This window comes from Lacerta agilis, chromosome 14 (assembly GCF_009819535.1).
Source record: "Lacerta agilis isolate rLacAgi1 chromosome 14, rLacAgi1.pri, whole genome shotgun sequence".
NCBI lineage: Eukaryota > Metazoa > Chordata > Lepidosauria > Squamata > Lacertidae > Lacerta > Lacerta agilis.
Genome location: NC_046325.1, coordinates 46310821 through 46332510, shown reverse-complemented (window position 1 = coordinate 46332510; position 21690 = coordinate 46310821). Strand labels below are relative to the sequence as shown.

The 21690-nt window shown below is 44.3% G+C and overlaps 1 protein-coding gene across 1 annotated transcript in view; it reads right to left on the bottom strand.

Annotated features, from left to right (window-relative positions):
• FHOD3 (formin homology 2 domain containing 3) overlaps nt 1-21690 on the bottom strand; it is a 270953-nt gene that overhangs the window by 138213 nt on the left and 111050 nt on the right.

Here is a 21690-nt window from a genome sequence, read left to right as displayed (position 1 = left end):
GTTTACATGGCTGGAATGGAAGGAAGGAGCTGGAGCATCGATACACCTTGCTAATGCTGATGACACCCAGCTTTATCTGTTGATGGACGGCCGCCCTGACTCGGTTCCAGACACACTGGCCAGGTGCTTGGAGGCTGTGGCTGCATGGATGCGTGGGAGCCGGTTGAAGTTAAACCCTTCGAAGACAGAGGTCCTCTGGCTGGGTCGGGACGACATGGGGTTGGGAGGCCAACTCCCATCTCTTGCTGGGGCCCAATTATTGCCAGCGCCTTCTGTCCAGAGTTTGGGTGTAACCTTTGACGCCTCTCTTTCCATGGAGGCACAGGTTGCAGCCACAGCAAAGGTGGCATTTTTCCATCTCCGCCGTATTAAGCAGTTGGCCCCCTACCTCTCTCGCCCTGATCTGGCCACAGTGATCCATGCGACGGTCACCTCCAGACTTGATTATTGTAACTCGCTCTACGCGGGGATGCCCCTAAAGCTGACCCAGAAACTCCAGCGGGTGCAGAATGCCGCGGCGAGGCTCCTTACCGGGTCTTTGCCGCGGGACCACATTCATCCAGTGCTTTACCAGCTGCACTGGCTCCCGGTGGAGTACAGGGTCAGGTTTAAGGTGCTGGTTTTGACCTTTAAAGCCCTGTGCGGCTTAGGACCCTCGTACTTAAGGGACCGCCTCTCCTGGTATGTCCCATGTAGGACCTTAAGGTCCTCAAATAATAATCTTTTGGAGGTCCCGAGCAACAAAGACGCTAGGTTGGCCTCAACTAGGGCCAGGGCCTTCTCAATATTGGCCCCGACTTGGTGGAACAGTCTATCACAAGAGACCAGGGCCCTGCGGGATTTGGCATCTTTCCGCAGGGCCTGCAAGACGGAGCTGTTCCACCTGGCCTTTGGGTTGGTTTCTGTTTAATATTTATGCTTCATCTTTTATTGGTGGGTTATTTTGAAATTGAGACCTGCAGTTTTAATTGAATTTTTAAATTTGTATTTTTAATCTGTTATTTTAAATTGATCGTTTTTATGTTTCTTTTGCTGTGATTTTAATTGATGTTAGCCGCCCTGAGCCCGGTTTTTTGGCTGGGAAGGGCGGGGTATAAATAAAAAATTTATTATTATTATTATTTATTACTAAGGGTATATTCTTCAGGAATTCTGATTCCTGGTGTATTTGCTTGCTATCAGTCCCACCATTTAACTGGGAGGGGATAACTAAACACCAGTAAATAAATAATTTAAACATTAATTTATAAAATGGCCGCAATGGGAAAGCCAAACTATGGTTTAATGTGAATATTCAAGCATGCTGGTGGCCAGAGAGAAAACTGTGCCTGGTTTGTTCTTTCCTGAGTCCTGCTGCTGCCACACTACCTGCAGCCAAGCCATAGTTTGGCTTAGCATTATGTAGGAGCCCAGCTTCGTGGTTTGTCTTCCCCAAGAAACCCCAAGTGATAAACAAATATTGGTTACAGCTTCTAGTTTATCTGGAGCCGAGGTTGACTAGTCCAAGGTTGCCCAAGGAGCTTGATGGTTGATTTTGAACATAGACCAAACAATATACTCGCAAAAGGCAGGTCAAAATGTTGCAGGATCATAGTCACTATGAGTGTCCAGAATTCCTTTCCTCACTATTGAATAGGAAAACTAGACTTCTACGTACACAGCTTCCACAAGGATAGCATATGGGTGCATTGGAAAGACTTCTCAGAAAGAAAGAAAATGGTAGGATCACTGTTCTACTGGGGTCAACAAAATCCAAGCAAGTAAAATGGCAACAGAGCTGAATGCAACAGCAAAGGGTGCGATCCAGCAGCAAAGCCTCCTGAATGGGCCCCAGTGGAGCTTATTCACTTCTGCGAGGGGCCATTGGAGGTCTTTCCCACTGGTTTGTTCCCCATATGTTCTGCATAAGCAGAAAATGCATGTTTTGGAAGCAAATACTTTTGGTTCTCTTCTTTGAAAGAAGCGAAACATAACGGACATTTGCTGGGATCCATACAGTTTCAGCCAGTACGAAAGAGACGCCTCAGCAGTTGTTTGTAAACCTCCAAAGCAATATTCTGTCCTTGGCGCTGGAGAGAGAATGTGTGGCCCATTTACCCCTCTTGCAGTTCTCACAACTTCTTATTCCTTACGGAGCTGACAAATTCCCAGCACAAAACATTGCAAAAAGGAATGTCTCTTGTAATCATGGACCCAAACACACACTTTGATTATCCTAGCCCAAGAATCAATTCACTGGTGTGTACAAGTACATTATGTTTCTTGGCTGGATAAACTAAAGTCTTGTCAGGAAAGCTGAAAGGATAATAGGGTGGGTTTTTTTTGCGGGGTGGGGTGGGAGTTGCTGGATTTTACTTTTTAAAATTGTATTACGTGTATCTTCACGTGCTAAATAGGAACAAAATTATTCCTTGGAAAGATACCACCATCTGGCCTGTGTTAGAATTAAATTCCCTTCATTCTCATACAATTGCAAACAGTTTGTCCAAAGATGGGTCTATCTGCCTGTATGTTTTTGAAGAGACGCAGAACTAGATTTTAATTTCTTTCATCACAAGAGTCAGCATGGTGTACACGGGATTCCCAGGCAACATGCCATCCAGGCATCGAACAGACCTGGATCAGCAATGCTTCAGCAAGAGTGTGGCATTTTATGCCTTTGGGTCAGATTTCACGTTTCAGGGTAGTATGTCTCTGTCACTACACTACCATGACTCTTAATACATGACGATGACCTATAGCATCATGACCAAATGAATTTCATTTCTCGGACCCAACAGATAATCCATTTACTTCTGAATGAAGAATGCCATTGAATTTTAAGACCCAAACACCATGCTGCAAAACCTCAGGACTCACCCAGTGTCCTCAAATAAGAACTCAGACAGAATTAAACAGGGAATAGGGAGGATCCACATGAAGGTGCTAGCCTCATTAGGTAAAGGGACCCCTGACTGTTAAGTCCAGTCGCGAATGACTCTGGGGTTGTGGCGCTCATCTCGCTTTATTGGCCGAGGGAGCCGGCATACAGCTTCTGGGTCATGTGGCCAGCATGACTAAGCCGCTTCTGGCGAACCAGAGCAGCGCAAGGAAACACCGTCTACCTTCCCGTCAGAGCGGTACCTATTTATCTACTTGCACTTTGACATGCTTTCGAACTGCTAGGTTGGCAGGAGCTGGGACTGAGCAACGGGAGCTCACCCCGTCGTGGGGATTCGAACCGCCAACCTTCTGATCGGCAAGCCCTAGGCTCAGTGGTTTAGACCACAGTACCACCCGCATCCCTCATTAGCTTCCTGTAATTCCCATTTCTACAGCAAAGGCAAAATCACAGCAACCATTTAGAAATGTTTTTTCAGGAGCAAGTCACATTCAAATGAGTAGGGCTTTCTCCCTCGGAGGGGGGTGGAAAGTTAGCTCAGCAGTCACCACAATGAACCAGACGAAAATATCTGCATCTCCATCACTGGAAGAGAAGCAGGGCTCTTCTCATGCAGATACCCTGGCTGTAGGTGCCAGGGAGAGAGAGTCCCTGGGGTTAGAAAGGGCTTTGTGCTGCCCTAGTGAACCTCAGCCACCCAGAGTTCCTGGCCACCAGAGCCCTAGCCCTGGGAGAGGAAGGGAGAGAACCTAAAATACTGGGGCACCCACAGAGCCAGGATTGCCAGTCAACACCCCCCCCCCTCCAAGTTGTGCATTTCTTCTGTAGTTGGCAGAAGCTGGGACAGAGCAACGGGAGCTCACGCCGTTGCACAGATTCGAACAACCAACCTTAAGCACACCAGTGCACGTAGATAAATAGGTACTGCTGCAGTGGGAAGACAAACAGTGTTTCCACGCACTCTGGCACTTGTCACAGTGCCCCGTTGCACCAGAAGTGGTTTAGTCCTGCTGGCTGCATGACCTGGAAAGTTGTCTGTGGACAAACACTGACTCCCTCGGCCTGAAGCAAGATGAGCACAGCACTCCATAGTCGCCTTCGACTGGACTTAACTGTCCAGGGGTCCTCTACCTTTACCTTCTTTTACCTTCAGTCGTAGCAATTAATGACACATGCGCAGAAAGTGCTTGCTGTTGCTCATGCTGCTGCTGGTTCCCTCTTTGCTCCCGCGGAGCCTTTTCCTTCCTAGAGTTGGAATAATTCCCCGCATCTCTCCCCCTCCAACATACAGCTTTGCTTAATGACGAAGCCAAGCTACAATGTGGCTGTGCAAAATATGGAGTTACTTTGCTCGTGGTCCCTACCCATGTCTCCCAATCATGCTGTGGTTTAATAATCTTCAATTTTTGAGGTTCCTTATCCTTTTTCTTCTTCTTTAAGGAAGTGGAACATTACACTCTGCAATTTGTGTCACAAGGTTCAATAGTGGTAACTGATGAAGAGGAGGAGGAATTTGAGGATCACGGAGCGCACTGCTTGGCAGCGACAGAGGTAGCAGTCAGGTGGGAACTGTATGGTGTGGGTGCTGTGGGTGCAGAGTGGCTAGCAACGTACGCTGGGATGCAGGCCCACTACGTATTGGCCCAAACAGAGTCCTTTTATCCCCTCTCTAGACACAATACCTGCCTCTAATTCAGCCTAGTTCCCTTGGAACGACTGACTGTTTTTGGCTAGTAGTGCTACATTAAAAAAATAAATAAATCCAAAGGTGGCATCAGTTCACTGACATTTTCTCCTTTGGTTCAAGCAAAAGCGAACATTCTACAATTCTATAATTCAGATAAATTATTGAGAGAAATAACACACACTCTGTGACCGTGTGTGTAAGGTTCTCGGTTAGTTGCTCATGAGTAAGCAGCCAGGACTCCGCTGTTTCCTTTATTGATTTTATTGTGCAAACGATACACAGTGCAGAGCTAAAAAGTTCATGTCTGTATCAAGTGGTGTCAGAATCCGGGAATGGCCCCTTCCAGTTCTGACCCCAACAAAAGAGTTTCGGTATACGAAAACCCCGCCTTCCATCCTTTCTTTTCACCCCACGACGTCTTTGGGGCTACAGAAATTGTGTTCCCCCGTATCGCTCTCGGGACTGAGGGAGTGTTGGGTCTCTCTTGCATCCCCAGAGCCTCTACTCCCTTTCCCCTGTGAACTCTGCCCCTCCTCGCTGGACGTCTCGCCGCTCTTTTCGCTACCAGAGGATGTGCTGCTGGCAAGGTGGGACTGGGGCTCTCTGTAGCATCCGGAGAGCCCTTCCACTACATTGCGCTGCATCGGGGACAGTTCCCTGACAGTGTGGTGTAGTGGTTAAGAGTGGTAGACTCGTAATCTGGTGAACCGGGTTTGTGTCTCCGCTCTTCCACATGCAGCTTGGGCTAGTCACACTTCTCTGAAGTCTCTCAGCCCCACTCACCTCACAGAGTGTTTGTTGTGGGGGAGGAAGCGAAAGGAGAAAGTTAGCCGCTTTGAGACTCCTTCGGGTAGTGGATATCAAATATTAAATATCGGGTAGCAGGATATCAAATCCAAACTCTTCCCTCCTCCTCCTCCTCCTCCTCCTCCTCCTTCTATACAATCATAGAGTTGGAAGGGGCTGTGAGGGTCATGTGGTCCAATCCCCTGCAATGCAAGAATCTTTTGCCCAATGTGGTGCTCAGACCTACAATCCTGAGATTAAGAGTCTCACGATCCACCAGCTAAGCTATCTCAGTTAAAAATATCGTCATTCTCACAGAACTGTATTGTCATGGATTTAGCAATACATTTTTTTACCTGGAGCTGCTTTTGTAATGCAGACAGAATTTGTGCAAGGAGAGCTAGAAGTTAGAGGAACCTCAGGTGGCACACTTGATTTAAATCAGTTGCTATTTGATTTACACGTGTCTCACTTCTGGGTTGTCATACTGCTTCTGTCATGCCCAAAGAACAACTTGCACTGGAAGGATCTGAAAGCTAGATGTGCTTCTGTGGCTTATGAACTTTTCTCTACATGTTCTCCTTTGCGCACTATAACAGCACTGCAACAGCTGGAAGTGCAAAGAACTTGTGCATTTGAGGAGTTGCAGGTGCTACAATATCCCCAGTCACTCCCAGTCTGATTCATCACCGAGCCCATCCTGTACTGTGTATCACTAACTAAAGTCAACTGCTTGGTGCAGAGGGTGAAAATTCAGAACAAAGTAAACGTCTGGACGTTTTTCAGAAGGCATATAAAACTAATTATTGCAGCATGCCATTCTTTCATTGAATGTCAGACAAATTTAACTTGTGTCCAGCAAGAGCAAGAAAAAAAAACACCTTGGAGTGGTGCCAAAACAAGGCTTTCGTCTGAGCTTTGTTTTTGTCTACAAAAGCCAATAATAAATCTATTGGCAAGACAATGCACTTTCCTTTTTACTCCCAGACCCAGCAAAATATATCATTTTGTGAGGGGGATCAGCCACAGGCACAGTGCCCATTAGTACATTAATGCTGCTCTTCTGCATGTCTGCTGAGGTTATGCGGCTTCGCCTGTTACAAATTCATAGGGTTTGATCTAATCTGGTGTGTGTGTGTGTGTGTGCGTGTGTGTGTGTGTACTATTTGAAACCCTCATGTTTTCTCCCTGACTACTCCAGGGGAGACACAATTCATACTCAGCAGAGAAAAAAATAGTTTCTGACTTTAATAAATTATGGTCTGATTAAAGCAAAATACCATGGCCTATATGCAATCGGATGAATAAAGTTGTCAAGTGTTTTCTCCCTTTCTCTGTGTTGTGTATTGATTCAAGGGTTATCATACCTGTATTATTAGTGTCTGTATTCACATTAGGGGAAAGTAACTGCCTTCCTGTTCCAGAAGGAACAGTTACTATTGGTTCATTTAAGTTGCTGCATTTGGATCCTCAGTCTTATTGGTTCCCACCAAAAGGCAGCTTTGTGATTGCTTGAGATTTTCCCCTCCAAAATGTATCCTCTACTGTCCCTATAAATGTAGCATCCCTCTCCTCAGTTCCCCAGTCTTGTTTGTCTGAATAAAGAGTGTTACATGAAGAAGCTGTCTCCTGCCTGCTCTGTCAGAGCTGAAATCACTTGCTGAATCACGATCCCCACGTTACAACACTCTGATGGGTAGATAAATGCACATAGATGACTAGCACGTAAAAGAGATGATGAAGATAATCATTTTGAAAGGATACAGTCAGCACGCAACGTCACAACAGATCTTCACTGCTATGAACAAGTGGTGCAATTTCCACTGGGAAACAGAGTGCCTTGGTACGTACAAGGGCTTCTTTCCTCCTGGGCCCTTGGGAAACTACTGCAAAAAGCATTCAAGGTGCCAGGGAGGAAGATCTCGAGTGAGACCTCTCTGCTTCACCCCGTGTGCTTCCAACACGTTCTAGCAAAACCAGCATTGTACCTACACTACAAAACCTCACACAAACCATTTGAATGCAAAACATATCATCAGCACATAATTTATTCTGTCGTTCCTCTCCTAGGTTTCAATAACTTATCGCAAGAAATGAAGTAATTTCTTTTGTTCAGACTGTCTGGGCTCCCAGAGACCTGAAACATGATAATGCGAACTGGCTGTGAAGTGAGCCATGAAGCAAGTTCTCAGGATTTGCACACAGGCACTTCTGAAAAAAGGGCTCCCTCCCCCCCCCACCAAACACATGAATCAATGCTTTCCTCATTATTTGTTCACAAAGAGTGCTGACAGCATGTAATTACCCTTATTGGAAAGTGCTGCAGTAGATCACTTATTCACTTGATCAGTCGTTATCCAACAGGCGAGGGCTAGCTCTCCTCAGATATCGGACAATGTACCATTATGCTGTGCAACACGAAATGGAGAAACAACCCCGAAAACCAGGCAGCTGTCAGTTAACACTCAGGCCATCCTCAGAGTCTGTTGCTGAAAAATAAACTATTTCCGTATGCTTATTTTGGTAGGGTTTGCCGTGGAATTCGGTACAAGGCACTACTCCAGTTAAAATCTGGGGTGCTGATAGGTTGGATGAGTGACTTGAAATGGCTAGCTCACTAGGCCATGGCCCAAACCCAGGCTACAAGGTTCAGGGCCGAGTCCCAGGGTCATAAATAGGCCACTCCCCCCTCCCACACACATTGTCCATGGCTCTAATATATATTTAGGATTCAGTCATATGTTAGGCAGGTGGGTGGGATTAAATTCTTGCTGGAATTACGGTAGTCTGTCTTGAAAGACAATGGAGTGCAACCTCTGGGGGTGAAGCCGAACTGTCAGAGAATCACAGTGCCTGCTGTGGCTGCAGAGACCAGTAACCCATAACTGCTGTCTCACTGTGTTGTTTCTGTTGTGTTATCAGCAGCAAAGTGACTTCCCTAGACTGCAAGTCTGCGCGGTGTGTCTGGAGATCCTGGGCTGCCCAGATGACAAGACCCCCGTCTCGACCTCACTGATGTGATCAAAAGAAAGGCAGAACAATACATTTGGCGCCAGCTTGGCTGCAGGAGTTGCCGGAAGGAGGCATACAAGATACCACCCAACTTTCTTAGGGAGCCTACTCTGGATTCATGTAGACTAGAGTTTACTGCTTAGCAGGGCTGTCTTAAGTATATCCAGCGCTGTGGTGCAAAGATCCCCCCCCCCCGTTTCCCAGGGTTGCCGACCTTTTTACGGTGCTGCCGGCAGCTTTGCAGGGCTGGAGGAGGCGGGCAGTGGCTGGAAGGCAGCTCCTCCGGCAGGGAAGAGGCGGAGGCTCCAGGCATGGCACTGCTTCAGCGAGGCAGCCGAGGGCAGCGAGCTGATGCCAGGAGGCGCCACACCCAGCCTCTGCCTCTTCCCTGTTGCCCTCCAGAACTTGGCGCTCTGGCGCCCCGCGCCACTTGCCTCTGTGGGGAAGATTCCCCTGCTGCTTAGCTTTTTCTTCTCCTGAATGTGTTCCACAAGGCAGCAGGTACAGATTTCTCCTCTGGGGAAGGAGGCACAGATACCAGGGAACTGGAATCCCATGGAGCACAGAACCTAGCTGGATCCTAAAGGACATGGTAGACAGCAGCGGAACAAACTGATTTAAAAAAAAAAAAACATCTCTCATGAAGCCAAGCTGAAAATAGCCTGTTCCGTTCCTTCTAGACCCACTCCCTGAGATTTTAATCCTTGCCCTACAGACGATATGCAGGAGTTAAACCTGAGATAAGGTGTTGCAATGAACACTGAACATGTCCAATGGCCATGGGACGCGAATTACTGATGGGAAGGAAAGGAAAACCAGAGGCAAGGGATGCAATGGGGAATCATTGAAGAGAGCATGACTGCCTGTTTCCTTGAACAGAGGAACTCCACACCGAAACATTTTGTTGCAGGTCCCACTTGTCCGTCCCCTGCCTTTACACTTGAATAATCTACTCGCACTATAACTGAGAAGCAGATATACCACTGGAACAGAAATAGCAGACTGCCACAACCCTTGCTTTCAGGTTGTCTAATTGCTTTGCGGCATTCTTGCTGAGCAAATAACAACAAACACTTTCTTGACATAAGCAAATAATAGGGCAAGGCCATTCTGCAGCTCCTTTTGCAACTTGGAGTGGTGCTTGCCCGGAACAGGCACAAAGCAACTGGTATAAAATGCACGAATTGATGTCACTGAATTTGCAGCATTAGCAAACAATTTGTACAACTTGTAGAATCACAGAATAACAGAGTTGTAGAGTTGGAAGGGACCTCAAGGGCCATCAAATCCAACCCCTTGTAATGCAGGAATCTCAGATTTGGGTATGCAGGTTATGCCAAACGTTTATATGGATACGGCATCAGAAACATCCAACGTTAAGTTCTATGTTTTTCCATTAGATACCTAAGCGTCTTCAGTTCAACCAGATGAATCCCATTTGTTTAAACAATTGAAGGAATTCAGCATATATTGCAATGAATTCAACAACTGAAATGAAAATATCGGATAAGATCAAGGTTTATTGGGAATGAGATTATTTCTTCTACTCTGCAAGATGTAGTAGACTACATGCATACAAGTATTTAAGGCCTTGTTTAGCTATGTAACTGTTTTCCATAAAGGGAACTGTTTGCATCCAGAAGGAAGGAAGGAAGGAAGGAAGGAAGGAAGGAAGGAAGGAAGAAAGAAAATAGATTTACGTGTAAATATGTAATGAAACAGTTGATAATGCAACAGTGTTTCGACTTCCGGCGGCGACGCCATCGCCGGGTGGTCGAAGGCTGCTTCGGGTCTGAAGCGCCTTGTCCATCCCGGGGGTTAGGAGCCGCGCTACCGCAGCGCGCGGCTCCGGTTGGGGTGCGGGAAGAGCGTCCCGCACCCTGGGCTCCCCGGCTGCGCCCGCGGAGGCTCCGAACCCTTCCCCTGCCCCCCTGTAAAGGGGGAGTGGGGGTGAAGGGACAACCGGAGCCGGGCTTACGGGGATATGCCCCAACCGGGATGCAAATGCGGCGGCAAAGCCCGCGGTGAGCGTCTAAGTTCTACCTGTGAAGAATGGAGCTAAAGGAACCCGGTGGTCGTGAGTAAATAATCTTGGCAGAAATCGTGTTTTTGGAACGATCCGGGGGGAAGGAGAAAGGCAGCCTGCCTCCCTCCCTTCGAGCTTAAGAAATTAACCAATTTGAGGGATTGCTGCCACAGAACTGGTTATAAAGTATCTAAAATCGATACATGAGACTGGCAAACTTTTTTCTTGGGAAGCTAACTAGCGGAAAATATCTCTATTTAAAGTTGCGGTGTTTGCGCTCCAGCTTAGGAAAATGGCGACGAACAAAGAGACAGGAGAAGAAATATGATACCCACTTCCTCCTCCTCTGCCAGTATGCTGGGTTTCGTCCTTGAACTGGTATTGAACTCTGGACTAACAGATGAACAAAGGCTCACTGCCTTGAAGGTGGAACTAATTTACAGAAAAGTTAAAGTCTTGTGTGGGGGTCTGAAATGGAACCAACTGCCCACAGAGGAGGCTAACAAAACTTTTGACACTTTGGAAGAAAATCTTGTCAAAGAGCTGAGAGGATGGATGGAAAGATGGGAAGAAATGAATGAGCTACTTCGGAGAAGAAATTCGCTTGTTGGGGGTGGCAGTCCCAAGGCGATGTCAAGATTTGCTATATCCAGTCCCCGAGGTGTGAGCTCGGGGGCCAGGGACAGAGAATTAAGGTATTTACAAGAAGAAAAGGAATGCTACAAAGAACCGGAGAAGCTGAGAGAGGGAGAGTTGGATACCTCGGAGCTCGTGGCAAGGAGAGCTTTGGACTGTGCCTGGATCTGTGGACGTTGGGAGAGGGAAGTTGCATGGAAGTTCAGTGCTGATGCCATCAGGAGAAGAAGAATGGACAGAGGGGGTGTGGGGTGAAGTATTAAGTAAAATCTAAAGCAATCTGTTATGGTATTTTGAAATTGGAGGGTGAACACTGTCAACAATAGTTTGTTTTATTATTTGTTTGAATATGAAAAGAGATATTTCAAGTTTTTATGTTATTAGCAGCAGTTCAAAGGATAGAAGAGATAGATTTGATGAGGACGATTTGTGAGGATTGATGAGGATGTAGTATAAATAAAGTCAATTTAAGTGGTTTAAGTTTATAGATTAAGACGATTAAGATTAAGATGAAGATTAAGATGAATGTTTTACTTTATATATATAATTAAGTTTAATTTTTTAAATGAAGAGGTTAAAAAGTAGATTATGGATATAAACTCGAAGGTGAAAAGGCAGGGGAAGTCAACTGTCAAGATTGGAAAAAGAAATTTTTTTTTTTTTGAGATGTCTAATTAAGAAGAAAAATCATGGCAATTTTTGTAATAGATGTGTAATTGTATTTGTTTTGTATGTGTATAAATGTAGGTGTGGTTAAGGTTGTATGTTGTTAGTAGTAAAAATGTCAATAAATTCTTATAAAAAAAAAAAGATAATGCAACAGTGTTTCACTAATATCATAATATTTAAAAATGGAAAAAAAAACACAAAATGAAATTGTGATGATATTGCTGCCTATAGAATTCTGGTAACTATAACTTGGTGGGGTTCTGAATTCTCCCATACAGGGGTATTGCCTCTTAATTTAAAGAGGCATCCCTCCACGCAGAACAATTCCCAGAATGCCTTAGGAAGAGGGATGACTGTCAAACCAGAGTCAGCAACATTTGTGAGTGCAACATTCTCTTTTCTGTGCCTTTTCCAAGCAACCATATTCTGAGAGGTGCTGGATGGCAGGATGCCCAGAAAACATTTGCCAATCAATCAGATGCATTAGACTGTATGCCATTTGCACCAAACAACAGTTCAATGGGAAAAAAGCACTTGGAAATTAATACAATACAATAAAAATGCAGTTAAGGACATTAGAGCGTTTTAATACATATTTGTAAGTCGTTTGAGGACTGCAAAGATAGTAGGGGGAAAATAATCTCTAACATCCACTACCACTTCTCCCACCTCTCTTTTGCTCATGATACAGTTCAAGCAAGATACTTCAGCTAAACTTCTTAGAGTTTAATGAAAAATAAGACTTAGGTGGCAATAGGTGGCAACACATCTAATCCCCATTTGAATACCATAAACCATTTGGGAGAGCTGGAGAAATTCCTCTCCCCTCCAAAATCAGAAGGTTCTTTTAAATGAACTCCCAGTTTGAGGTCAGAGATTAATCTAATGCACTCAATCTGATGGAAGGACGCGTTGCATTTTTTAACAGCATGCATTTGTTTACTTATATATTTTAAAAAATATATTTTATGCCGCTATTTCATAAAATGGATCAAAGTGGTTTGCAACAGAAGCACATTAAACTGTACGGTAAAAACTACGTTAAAAAGATCAAAATCTGATATCAATTGACCACTGTGGAAGGGTGTATTCTTAATTCCCTGCCTGGCAGAATATAACAGATTTTCAGCAGGCCTTGAATAAGATGGCACAGAAGGCTCCTTCTGAATCTCTATTGGCAGAGTTTTTCACTGGACTGGGCTGATGGCCCTGAAGGCTCTATGTATTGTCGTTCTCAAATGAGCCTGGCCGGCCTGGGTAACAACCACAAGACAGCTTTTGCCTAGGCTTGCTGTTTTCAAAATATAACAAGAAACCTAGAATATGAACTGACTGTGAAACTATTAATATCGAAACTAAGTCCTCAACTACTTTATTCAGGCCTTCTTGCGCGACCATTACCCTAGTATTTATGGTTTGTGCCCCCATAACTCTCACTTTTCTTCATTAACTTCTCAGCCCATAGTCTCCCCCACTTCAAATTCTTAGCTTCCTCCCCACAGTTCATCCAACCTCGAAGCCAGGTATACCCAACACGGTGTTCTACAGGTGGCAGTTGGAGTCCAATGACACCTGCAGGGCACAACACCGACTACCTCTGCCCTGGGCCCATTTGTGTGTTTCCCCACTTCCACAACTGGTGGGGGGAACGGTGTGCTCCTTCTGGGGTAGTTTGCACCCCACCCTGCACTAAACTCCCACAAGTGGGTGCTAGAAGCTGTCAGAAGGCGTCAGAAGCCACCCCCCCCCCGGAACGGCTTTGATTAACCGGCTAAACCTGGTGAGGGTAGCCCTCAATGTGTTAGGGACTTCACCTGCATGTGAAGGCAGGCTGCGACAGATGCAGCATATGATACCAAGAGTCAGTGGCACAGCTTGAGTTGCTGGCACCTGGGGCGGGGCGAGTGTTGCACACCCACCCACACACCCGTGGACTGGGCAGCTGGGGTGTGTGCGTGGAGCCTGCACAGAGGGTGAATGGAGCCCACCTCCAACAAGCTCCTTGCCCACTGCCTCCACCCACCTGCCCGCTAGACTGACCCACCTGCTGCTGCACCTCAGCTGCCAGGGAGCCTGGGGTCATGGCCCCTCTGCCCCCCCCACTACAGCTCTATCAAGAGTGGGTCCAATGGTCAAGAAGGCGTTTTCTGTATGAGCTGTAGAGGGAAGTGAGAGGCAGATGGGGATCACCAACCTGGGAAGGTAGCCCACCTAGGGGAAGGAAAACTGATCCTAAACCTCCTCTGCCTTGTGTGATATCTTTGGGAGAAGAAAAGACTAAGGAGTAAACCCTACACAAATCTGGAATAGAGTCCCTAAGGCAGTTGGATGGCATCTTTTAGGCCTCCTCCAGACAACTCCTGCAGCCAAGCTGATGCCAAACCCATTGATTGCTCTGCTTTCCTTTGGACCACATCAGCAAGGCCAAGATGGGGGTCTTGTCATCTAGGCAGCCCAGGACCTCCATTCACACTGCCCAGTTGCTGCGAATGCAGCTGTTTGACTTCACCTCCACAGGCGCACTCCATTGTCTCTTGAGAAAGGAAGATGCCAACCATATTAGCCCCAGTAATAGGGGCAGAATGCCTCTGAATGTGTTTCTGAAAGTGTTGCTGTGCTCATGTGCTGCTTCCACAGGCATTCTGTTGGCCACTCAGAGAATAGAAAGTTCAACCAAAGGGTCCTTTGGTCTATCAGGTTTCTTTACATGAGGCACAATAACTCTGTGGTAAAGCTGAAAGGGTAGGTTTTGCCACAATTCACCCCTGTATAAGGACATGATCAGCCAACCCATCTGGTGAGCAGATTTGTAAGCTCAGAGAAAGTGCACAACCAGAATGCCTGCCTGCCTGACATCCCTCCAGTCGCTGGCAGGGTTCAAGGCTGGACATACATAAGAGTTGCATTTTTCATTATGATCTCCCTCATAATTACAAAGGAATGGGAATGAAGTCCCCATCTCTCGGAGCACCTAACGAGCATGTAGCAATGACCCAACTTGGATATGTCTCACCCATCATCCTATTTTATTTTATTTTATTTTATTTTATTTTATTTTATTTTATTTTATTTTATTTTATTTTATTTTATTTTAAAGCACCTAACTGCCTTTGGGGGAAGGCACTAGGGGAAAGCAAAGCCACAGAGTACAAATCAGCTTTTTAAACTCGGCTTTAGGTTGACACATCCCTTTATTTCAGAGTCCAGAGTGTCCTCCTATATTCAAAAGGGTGTTTTATCAAACTTTCCATATCCTCCGCAGTCTGGAAGTCATTGCTTCAAGATCAGCTGCATCCCACATTTGTTTTAAATGTCACACACGCATACTTATGCAGCTCTTAGCTTGTTGGAGATGCCAGATTGCCTGGGGCTGGGATTCAGCTCTCTTCCCGTTTTCCTCCACAGAAATCCCACCGAGGTTTTTCTCCTCTGCTCTTCTCTTCCAAAGAAAGATTTCAGAATACTCCAGACGAAACTTACATGCATTACATCAACTTATTTGCAAAACAGTTCGTTGCTCTCTCCCGCTAACTGTAAGCAAACAAATCCTGTACAGGTGGATGCAGGTGAAGCATGGCACACTCTGGCTTCCGCCACTGGCCAGGGGACCAAAGGTCACTGCAAGGCTACACCCCTAACTTCCAAAGAAGAACATTGCAGCAAAGGGTAGATCAACACAACCCCTTTGATGGCCAAAGAAGTAGCATCTGCAACTTAAATGCCAGTTGCCCTGGCACTGCAGGAGAAACGACACTACAACTGCTATATCCAGCAAGAAAACCAGCACAGGAAGATAAAAGGTAAAGGTAAAGGGACCCCTGATCATTAGGTCCAGTCGCGGACGACTCTGGGGTTCCAGCGCTCATCTCGCTTTATTGGCTGAGGGAGCCGGAGTACAGCTTCCGGGTCATGTGGCCAGCATGACAAAGCCGCTTCTGGCAAACCAGAGCAGTGCAACGGAGATGCTATTTACCTTCCCGCTGGAGTGGTACCTATTTATCTACTTGCACTTTGACATGCTTTTGAAGTGCTAGGTGGGCAGGAGCAGGATTCAAGCAACGGGAGCTCACCCCATCGCGGGGATTCGAACCGCCGACCTTCTGATCGGCAAGCCCTAAGCTCTGTGGTTTAACCCACAGTGCCACCCGCGTCCCCACAGGAAGATTAACCCAACATAAACTGGATATAAATGTTTGCAGCTCACCACATTATTTTGGCCTTGAAGAGTGTTCTAACTGCTTCATGTGTATTAGTTCCTTGTAACAGTGTTCAAAACTCACATTGTTCTAGGCACATTTTGTGACAGGGCGGGCCGTTTCTGAGCTCTGGGCGCAGTACTGTGCCTAAGATTTCAGATTAAAACTGCAGAGTGGAAGGAAAGGAGGACCTTTTTCTGCCTCCCCACTTCCAGCTACTCTCTGAAGACTGGAGAAGAGACCCTCTTAAGAATATTAGGGGGGTGGGCAGGGGAGGGACTCCAGGGGTGCACAATTTTTTTCTAAGAGGGCCAGATTTGATGAAGTGAATGTGCATGAAGGCCAACCTACGCCTGGACTAGACCATGTGAAAAATGAATATATTAGCTGCAGTTCATGCATTTTCAGCTTTGTATTCCTGTTATTAAAAAAGTGCGCCGAGACATTCCGTTGTTGCACCCATAACCTAGGTTTAAGGTGCCATTTGGCTCCTACCTTTCATATTTCAGTTAGTAACATTGCCTTGTAATTCCTACACCATCTCCGTAGGAATTTTGACTTTTAACTTTCAGTGGAGTTTCTCAGTTACAGAAGAGGCAAAAGGAACCAGCAACAGTATTCCTCAGACAAGTTCTGAACGTCCCTACATGCAACAACAGAGAAACTGGCTGGAGAAGAGAATGAACTCGCTGTTCCTCATCCCTTAGCCAACATTAAGAGATCTACAAGGATTGTTTGAACTCACCGTAACGGTTAACTACCTTGACAGCTCATAAACTGGGTTCAGCCTTTTTTTAAAATCCCATCATCCAACCTGTCTTTATTTAGTGTTTGACTGGTACTCAGCAATACTGGGGTACTTTGGAACAACTTCCTTACACCGCAGCACTAAAAAGGCAAGTGTTGGATTATTCCCTACAGGAAATCAGTCTCTCATATTTAGTTCTACCAAACAGCTGCTAACGGAACAAAAATAGCCTTGCACTTCACACTGAGCCTGAAACAGAAGCAGCATTATCATGTTACATGGTTTTATAAATGCTACCATTTTTAAAAAAGAAATACTCATTAACAGAAATTGCTGTCCTGTCACCTTTAATCAACTGCCACACAGCTACTTAATTATTGCTCAAAATGCAGTATGTATATAGGATGCCAACTTTAAAAGCTGTCTTCAATTAGTAAAAGGAAATCAAATATCACCTGAAGGTACAAAGTGAAAGATTTGTGTTGTTGTTGTTGTTGTTGTTAATAATACCCTGCCCATTTGACTGGGCTCTCCCAGTCCAACAGAATATACAAAAATATACACAGCAGAACATTACACTTTAAAAGCTTCCCAAAATAGGGCTGCCTTCAGATGTCTACAGAAGGTCGTATCATTATTTATCTCTTGGACATCTGACAAGAGGGTGGGTGCCACTACCGAGAAGGCCCGATAAATAAAAGGCACTTGACTTTGGAGCTCTAACCAGAGGCTTGAGCCAAACGTTGCAGCTCCTCACCTTCTGGCATTCCACTTTTCCTTTCTGAAGTGCACGGATTCCGACACCCCCCCACACGCACATCAAACTTTGCTAGGCCTACAGTTTCTCCATGAACACACACTTAAAATCTTTCCAGACCTTAAACCTCCACAACCACCCTTCTTCCAGTGCCGCCTTCCTAAACAAAACAGAGGTAATAAACAGTGGGAAAGTGAGCAGACATTGACGTGGGAGATTTGCCCCGGGTATCATCCCTGGGGGTGACATCACCCCCCGCCTCATGGGACACTCAATGAGGGCAGCACCCCCCGGGACCATTTCTCAGCCTAACCTACTTCACGGGTTCGTTGAGAGGGCAAAGAAAAGGACAAATATTGCAACTGGAGAGAGACCTGTTGGAATGTAATGTAAAAGTGCTGTCTAAAATGTATAAGATATTTTTGGAATCGGAGACAAAGGATGAGCAAGTAAAATTCTCAATGATACATTGGGCAATAGATATCGGTCATATGGAAGCCTGGGAATGATTGTGGAATATAAAATTTAAAGCATTATATAATAAGATAAAAGATAAAATTATATGAAATTATATGAAAATGATATATTGATGGTACCTAACACTGAGTAATTTGGCAAAAATGTATAAATCCAAATCAAGTATTGGAAATATAAAGAGAAAAAGATTCTTTTTATCATAAGTGGTGGTCTTGTAGTAAGGTTAAAGCTTGTTGGGAAATGATACATAATGAATTGAAAAAGATGTTTAAAATAATGTTTGTAGAAACAACAACCCAGAAGCTTTCCTTTTTGGAAAGCATAGGGACAGAACTACTCAAACTGTATAGAAATTTATTCATGTATGCAACTACAGTGGCAAGAATATTACTTGCCCAAAAATGAAAAGAAGAAGTCCCAGCAAAAGAAGAATGGATACAAAAACTTATGGAATATGCAGAAATGGCAAAACTTACTGGAAAAATAAGAAATCAAACTTTTTATTTAAAAAAATGAAACGGTTTATTGAATATGTACAAACAAACTGTAAACACATAAAAATACTGGCAGGATGATTGTAATAACCTGCAGTTTTATGAGAGTATATATTTAAAGTAGATATATAAATGAGCAAATTAACTTAATTTGGATATGCAGAAAATATTAAAAACAAATTTAAGGAACTGCAGAAAGAGGGGGTAGGAAGTCATGTTTAGAAACGTTAAAATGATTGTAAAATTATCGAAATGTATAAAATTGAAAATCTTTTAAAAAAAAAAAACAACAACCAAGGGAAGCAACCTGACAGACAACCTTGAGCTCCCTGGCGGGAGGGCAGGATAAATGTGTTAGAAATAACATTGCCCTCCCATCATAAGACCTCCTTTCTCCTTTGCTTACCTTTTCCCTAGGCTCCTGGTTCAAAGTCCATGCCCTACTCTGCTCTTGTCCTTCAGCACACCCAATTCCAAGCTACTCTACCATGGTCTGTCTGTGACATCATCACTGCTCAACCTCTGTGATGTCAAGATTGTGCAGACAACTGGCTGCAGATACCTGGCCATTGTTACAAAATCCCATAGCACACACACACAACCTGAGCGGATTTTCCGTTTATATTGCTCTCCAATCTGGTTATCTCAAGATACACACGAAATGTGAACTTGTTTTATTATCATTTCTACAGCCCACCCTCACATTTTAACTATCATCCTCCCCCCCACTCAAAAGAAGAAGAGGTCTGCTGCATGCTAGCATGTTTAGAGAGGGAGGGAGGAGTTCTTTGTGTGACACCATGAAAATCCTGCAGGGTTTACATCCAAGGTTTTCATAAAAAACGGGAGATTATAAATTATAAGGGTTGTTGTTGTTGCTGTTCAGTCGTTCCCGACTCTTCATGACCCCATGGACCAGAGCACGCCAGGCATGTCTATCTTTCACTGCCTCCCACAGTTTGGCCAAACTCATGCGAGTCGCTTTGAGAACACTGTCCAACCATCTCATCCTCTGTCGTTCCCTTCTCCTTGTGCCCTCCATCTTTCCCAACATCAGGGTTTTTTCCAGGGAGTCTTCTCTTCTCATGAGGTGGCCAAAGTACTGGAGCCTCAACTTCAGGATCTGTCCTTCCAGTGAGCACTCGGGGCTGATTTCTTTAAGGATGGATAAGTTTGATCTTTTTGCAGTCCATGGGACTCTCAAGAGTCTCCTCCAGCACCATAATTCAAAAGCATCAATTCTTCGGCGATCAGTCTTCTTTATGGTCCAGCTCTCACTTCCATACATTACTACTGGGAAAACCATAGCTTTAACTATACGGACCTTTGTCGGCAAGGTGATGTCTCTGCTTTTTAAGATGCTGTCTAGGTTTGTCATTGCTTTCCTCCCAAGAAGCAGGCGTCTTTTAATTTTGTGACTGCTGTCAGCATCTGCAGTGATCATGGAACCCAAGAAAGTAAAATCTCTCACTGCCTCCATTTCTTCCTTCTATATTGTATTGTATTATATATTATATTACATTATTAAATTATAAGGGTACCAGATTCTATTATCATACAAATGTGGAGGACCAATTACCTCTGACAGAAGTGCAGAAATAGGAACCATACTTGTACTAACATAAAGAAAGCAAGGCTAACTGTAAAGCACACGCACATTTTACTTTCAGGTAGGTAGCCGTGTTGGTCTGACGCAGTCGTAATAAAAATTAAAAAATTAAAAAAAATTGTCCAGTAGCACCTTATAGACCAACAAAGTTGATGACTGCAATTAGTCCTACAGGAAAAGGCTAGGGACAGTATGCAGATGACAAAAATTGCTTTAGCATGTGTAATGAGACAAGAATCCAATATCTCTATTCAGACCAGGTCTCTCTATAGTTTTCAGTTTGGTAATAAGTTGTAATTTAGCAATGTATCTTTCAAGAATTGAATTACAACTTATTGGATTCTTCTCTCTCTTTCTCCTTTATTCTTACAATACGTTACATGTATATGATACAACTCATAAAGTAAATTGAAGTTTCAATCATATACACATACACAAAAAGAAAAACATATAATTTATATTTTCTTACCTATACATAAACCTTGAACTTCTGCTGTATTTATGTTACCTTTTATGCGATTATTAACAAAAATTCTTAACAAAAAATATCCTAAGGACTTTGGACTTCCTGTCAATTCCCGTTGTATAATTTTACTTTGATAGTGAATGTACCTACCATTATTACTCTATTCTTTATATATTCTCTAATACATGTGCTGCTCTGGTTCACCAGAAGTGGCTTTGTCATGCTGGCCACATGACCCAGAAGCTGTACGCCGGCTCCCTTGGCCAATAAAGCGAGATGAGCGGCACAACCCCAGAGTCGTCCGCGACTGGACCTAACAGTCAGGGGTCCCTTTACCTTTACCTTAAATACATTTTTACAACCATTTTTACCATTGATCTTATTTCTCATATGTTTCTTTATCCAAGGTCAATCAAGTGCTCCATAGATGATAAACCACTGGCATATTTTTGCGCGCGCACACACACACAAAATCCTTCCAGTAGCACCTTAGAGACCAACTAAGTTTGTTCTTGGTATGAGCTTTCGTGCGCATGCACACTTCTTCAGATACGATATTTCAGATATTTTTGCACATATCTCTTATATTTGCCCCATTTTTGTTCTAATTCTTGTCTTGAATTACCCCTTAAACTGTTGGTCAATTGCGCCATTTCCACATATTCTTGTAGCTTATTCTGCCACTCCATTAAAGTCGATTCTTGAGATTCTTGTCTCATTACACACCCGATATTTTTTGGTTACAGGTAGGTAGCCGTGTTGGTCTGCCATAGTCAAAAAAAAAAAATCCTTCCAGTAGCACCTTAGAGACCAACAAGGTTGTTCTTGGTATGAGCTTTTGTGTGCATGCACACTTGTTCAGATATTTTTGGTCATCTGCAAACTATCCCTTGCTTTTTCCTGTAGAAGTAATTGCAGTCATTAACAGTCGTTAACAGGTTTACCATACCCATTGAGCCACCCATCTCTACTACCCTCTACAACCCATCTTTTGAAACATGCCTCAAATTTGGGAACTAAAACAAGAAGTAAAACTGTTCAGCCAGCAGTGTTGGATATTCAGACTTTGTTCAATTGCAAATATTAAGAGAGCGATTACATACAAATTAGAGTTACAACAGCAATTTCAGGGTTTTTATGCATGCAAGAGGAGGTTGGTTTTTTTTTTAAGTGGGCATATTTTATAGAGCTAATCAGGGTGCTAATTTCTGAAGCTTCTTCTTTTCCTTTTTGACGAATCATCTCC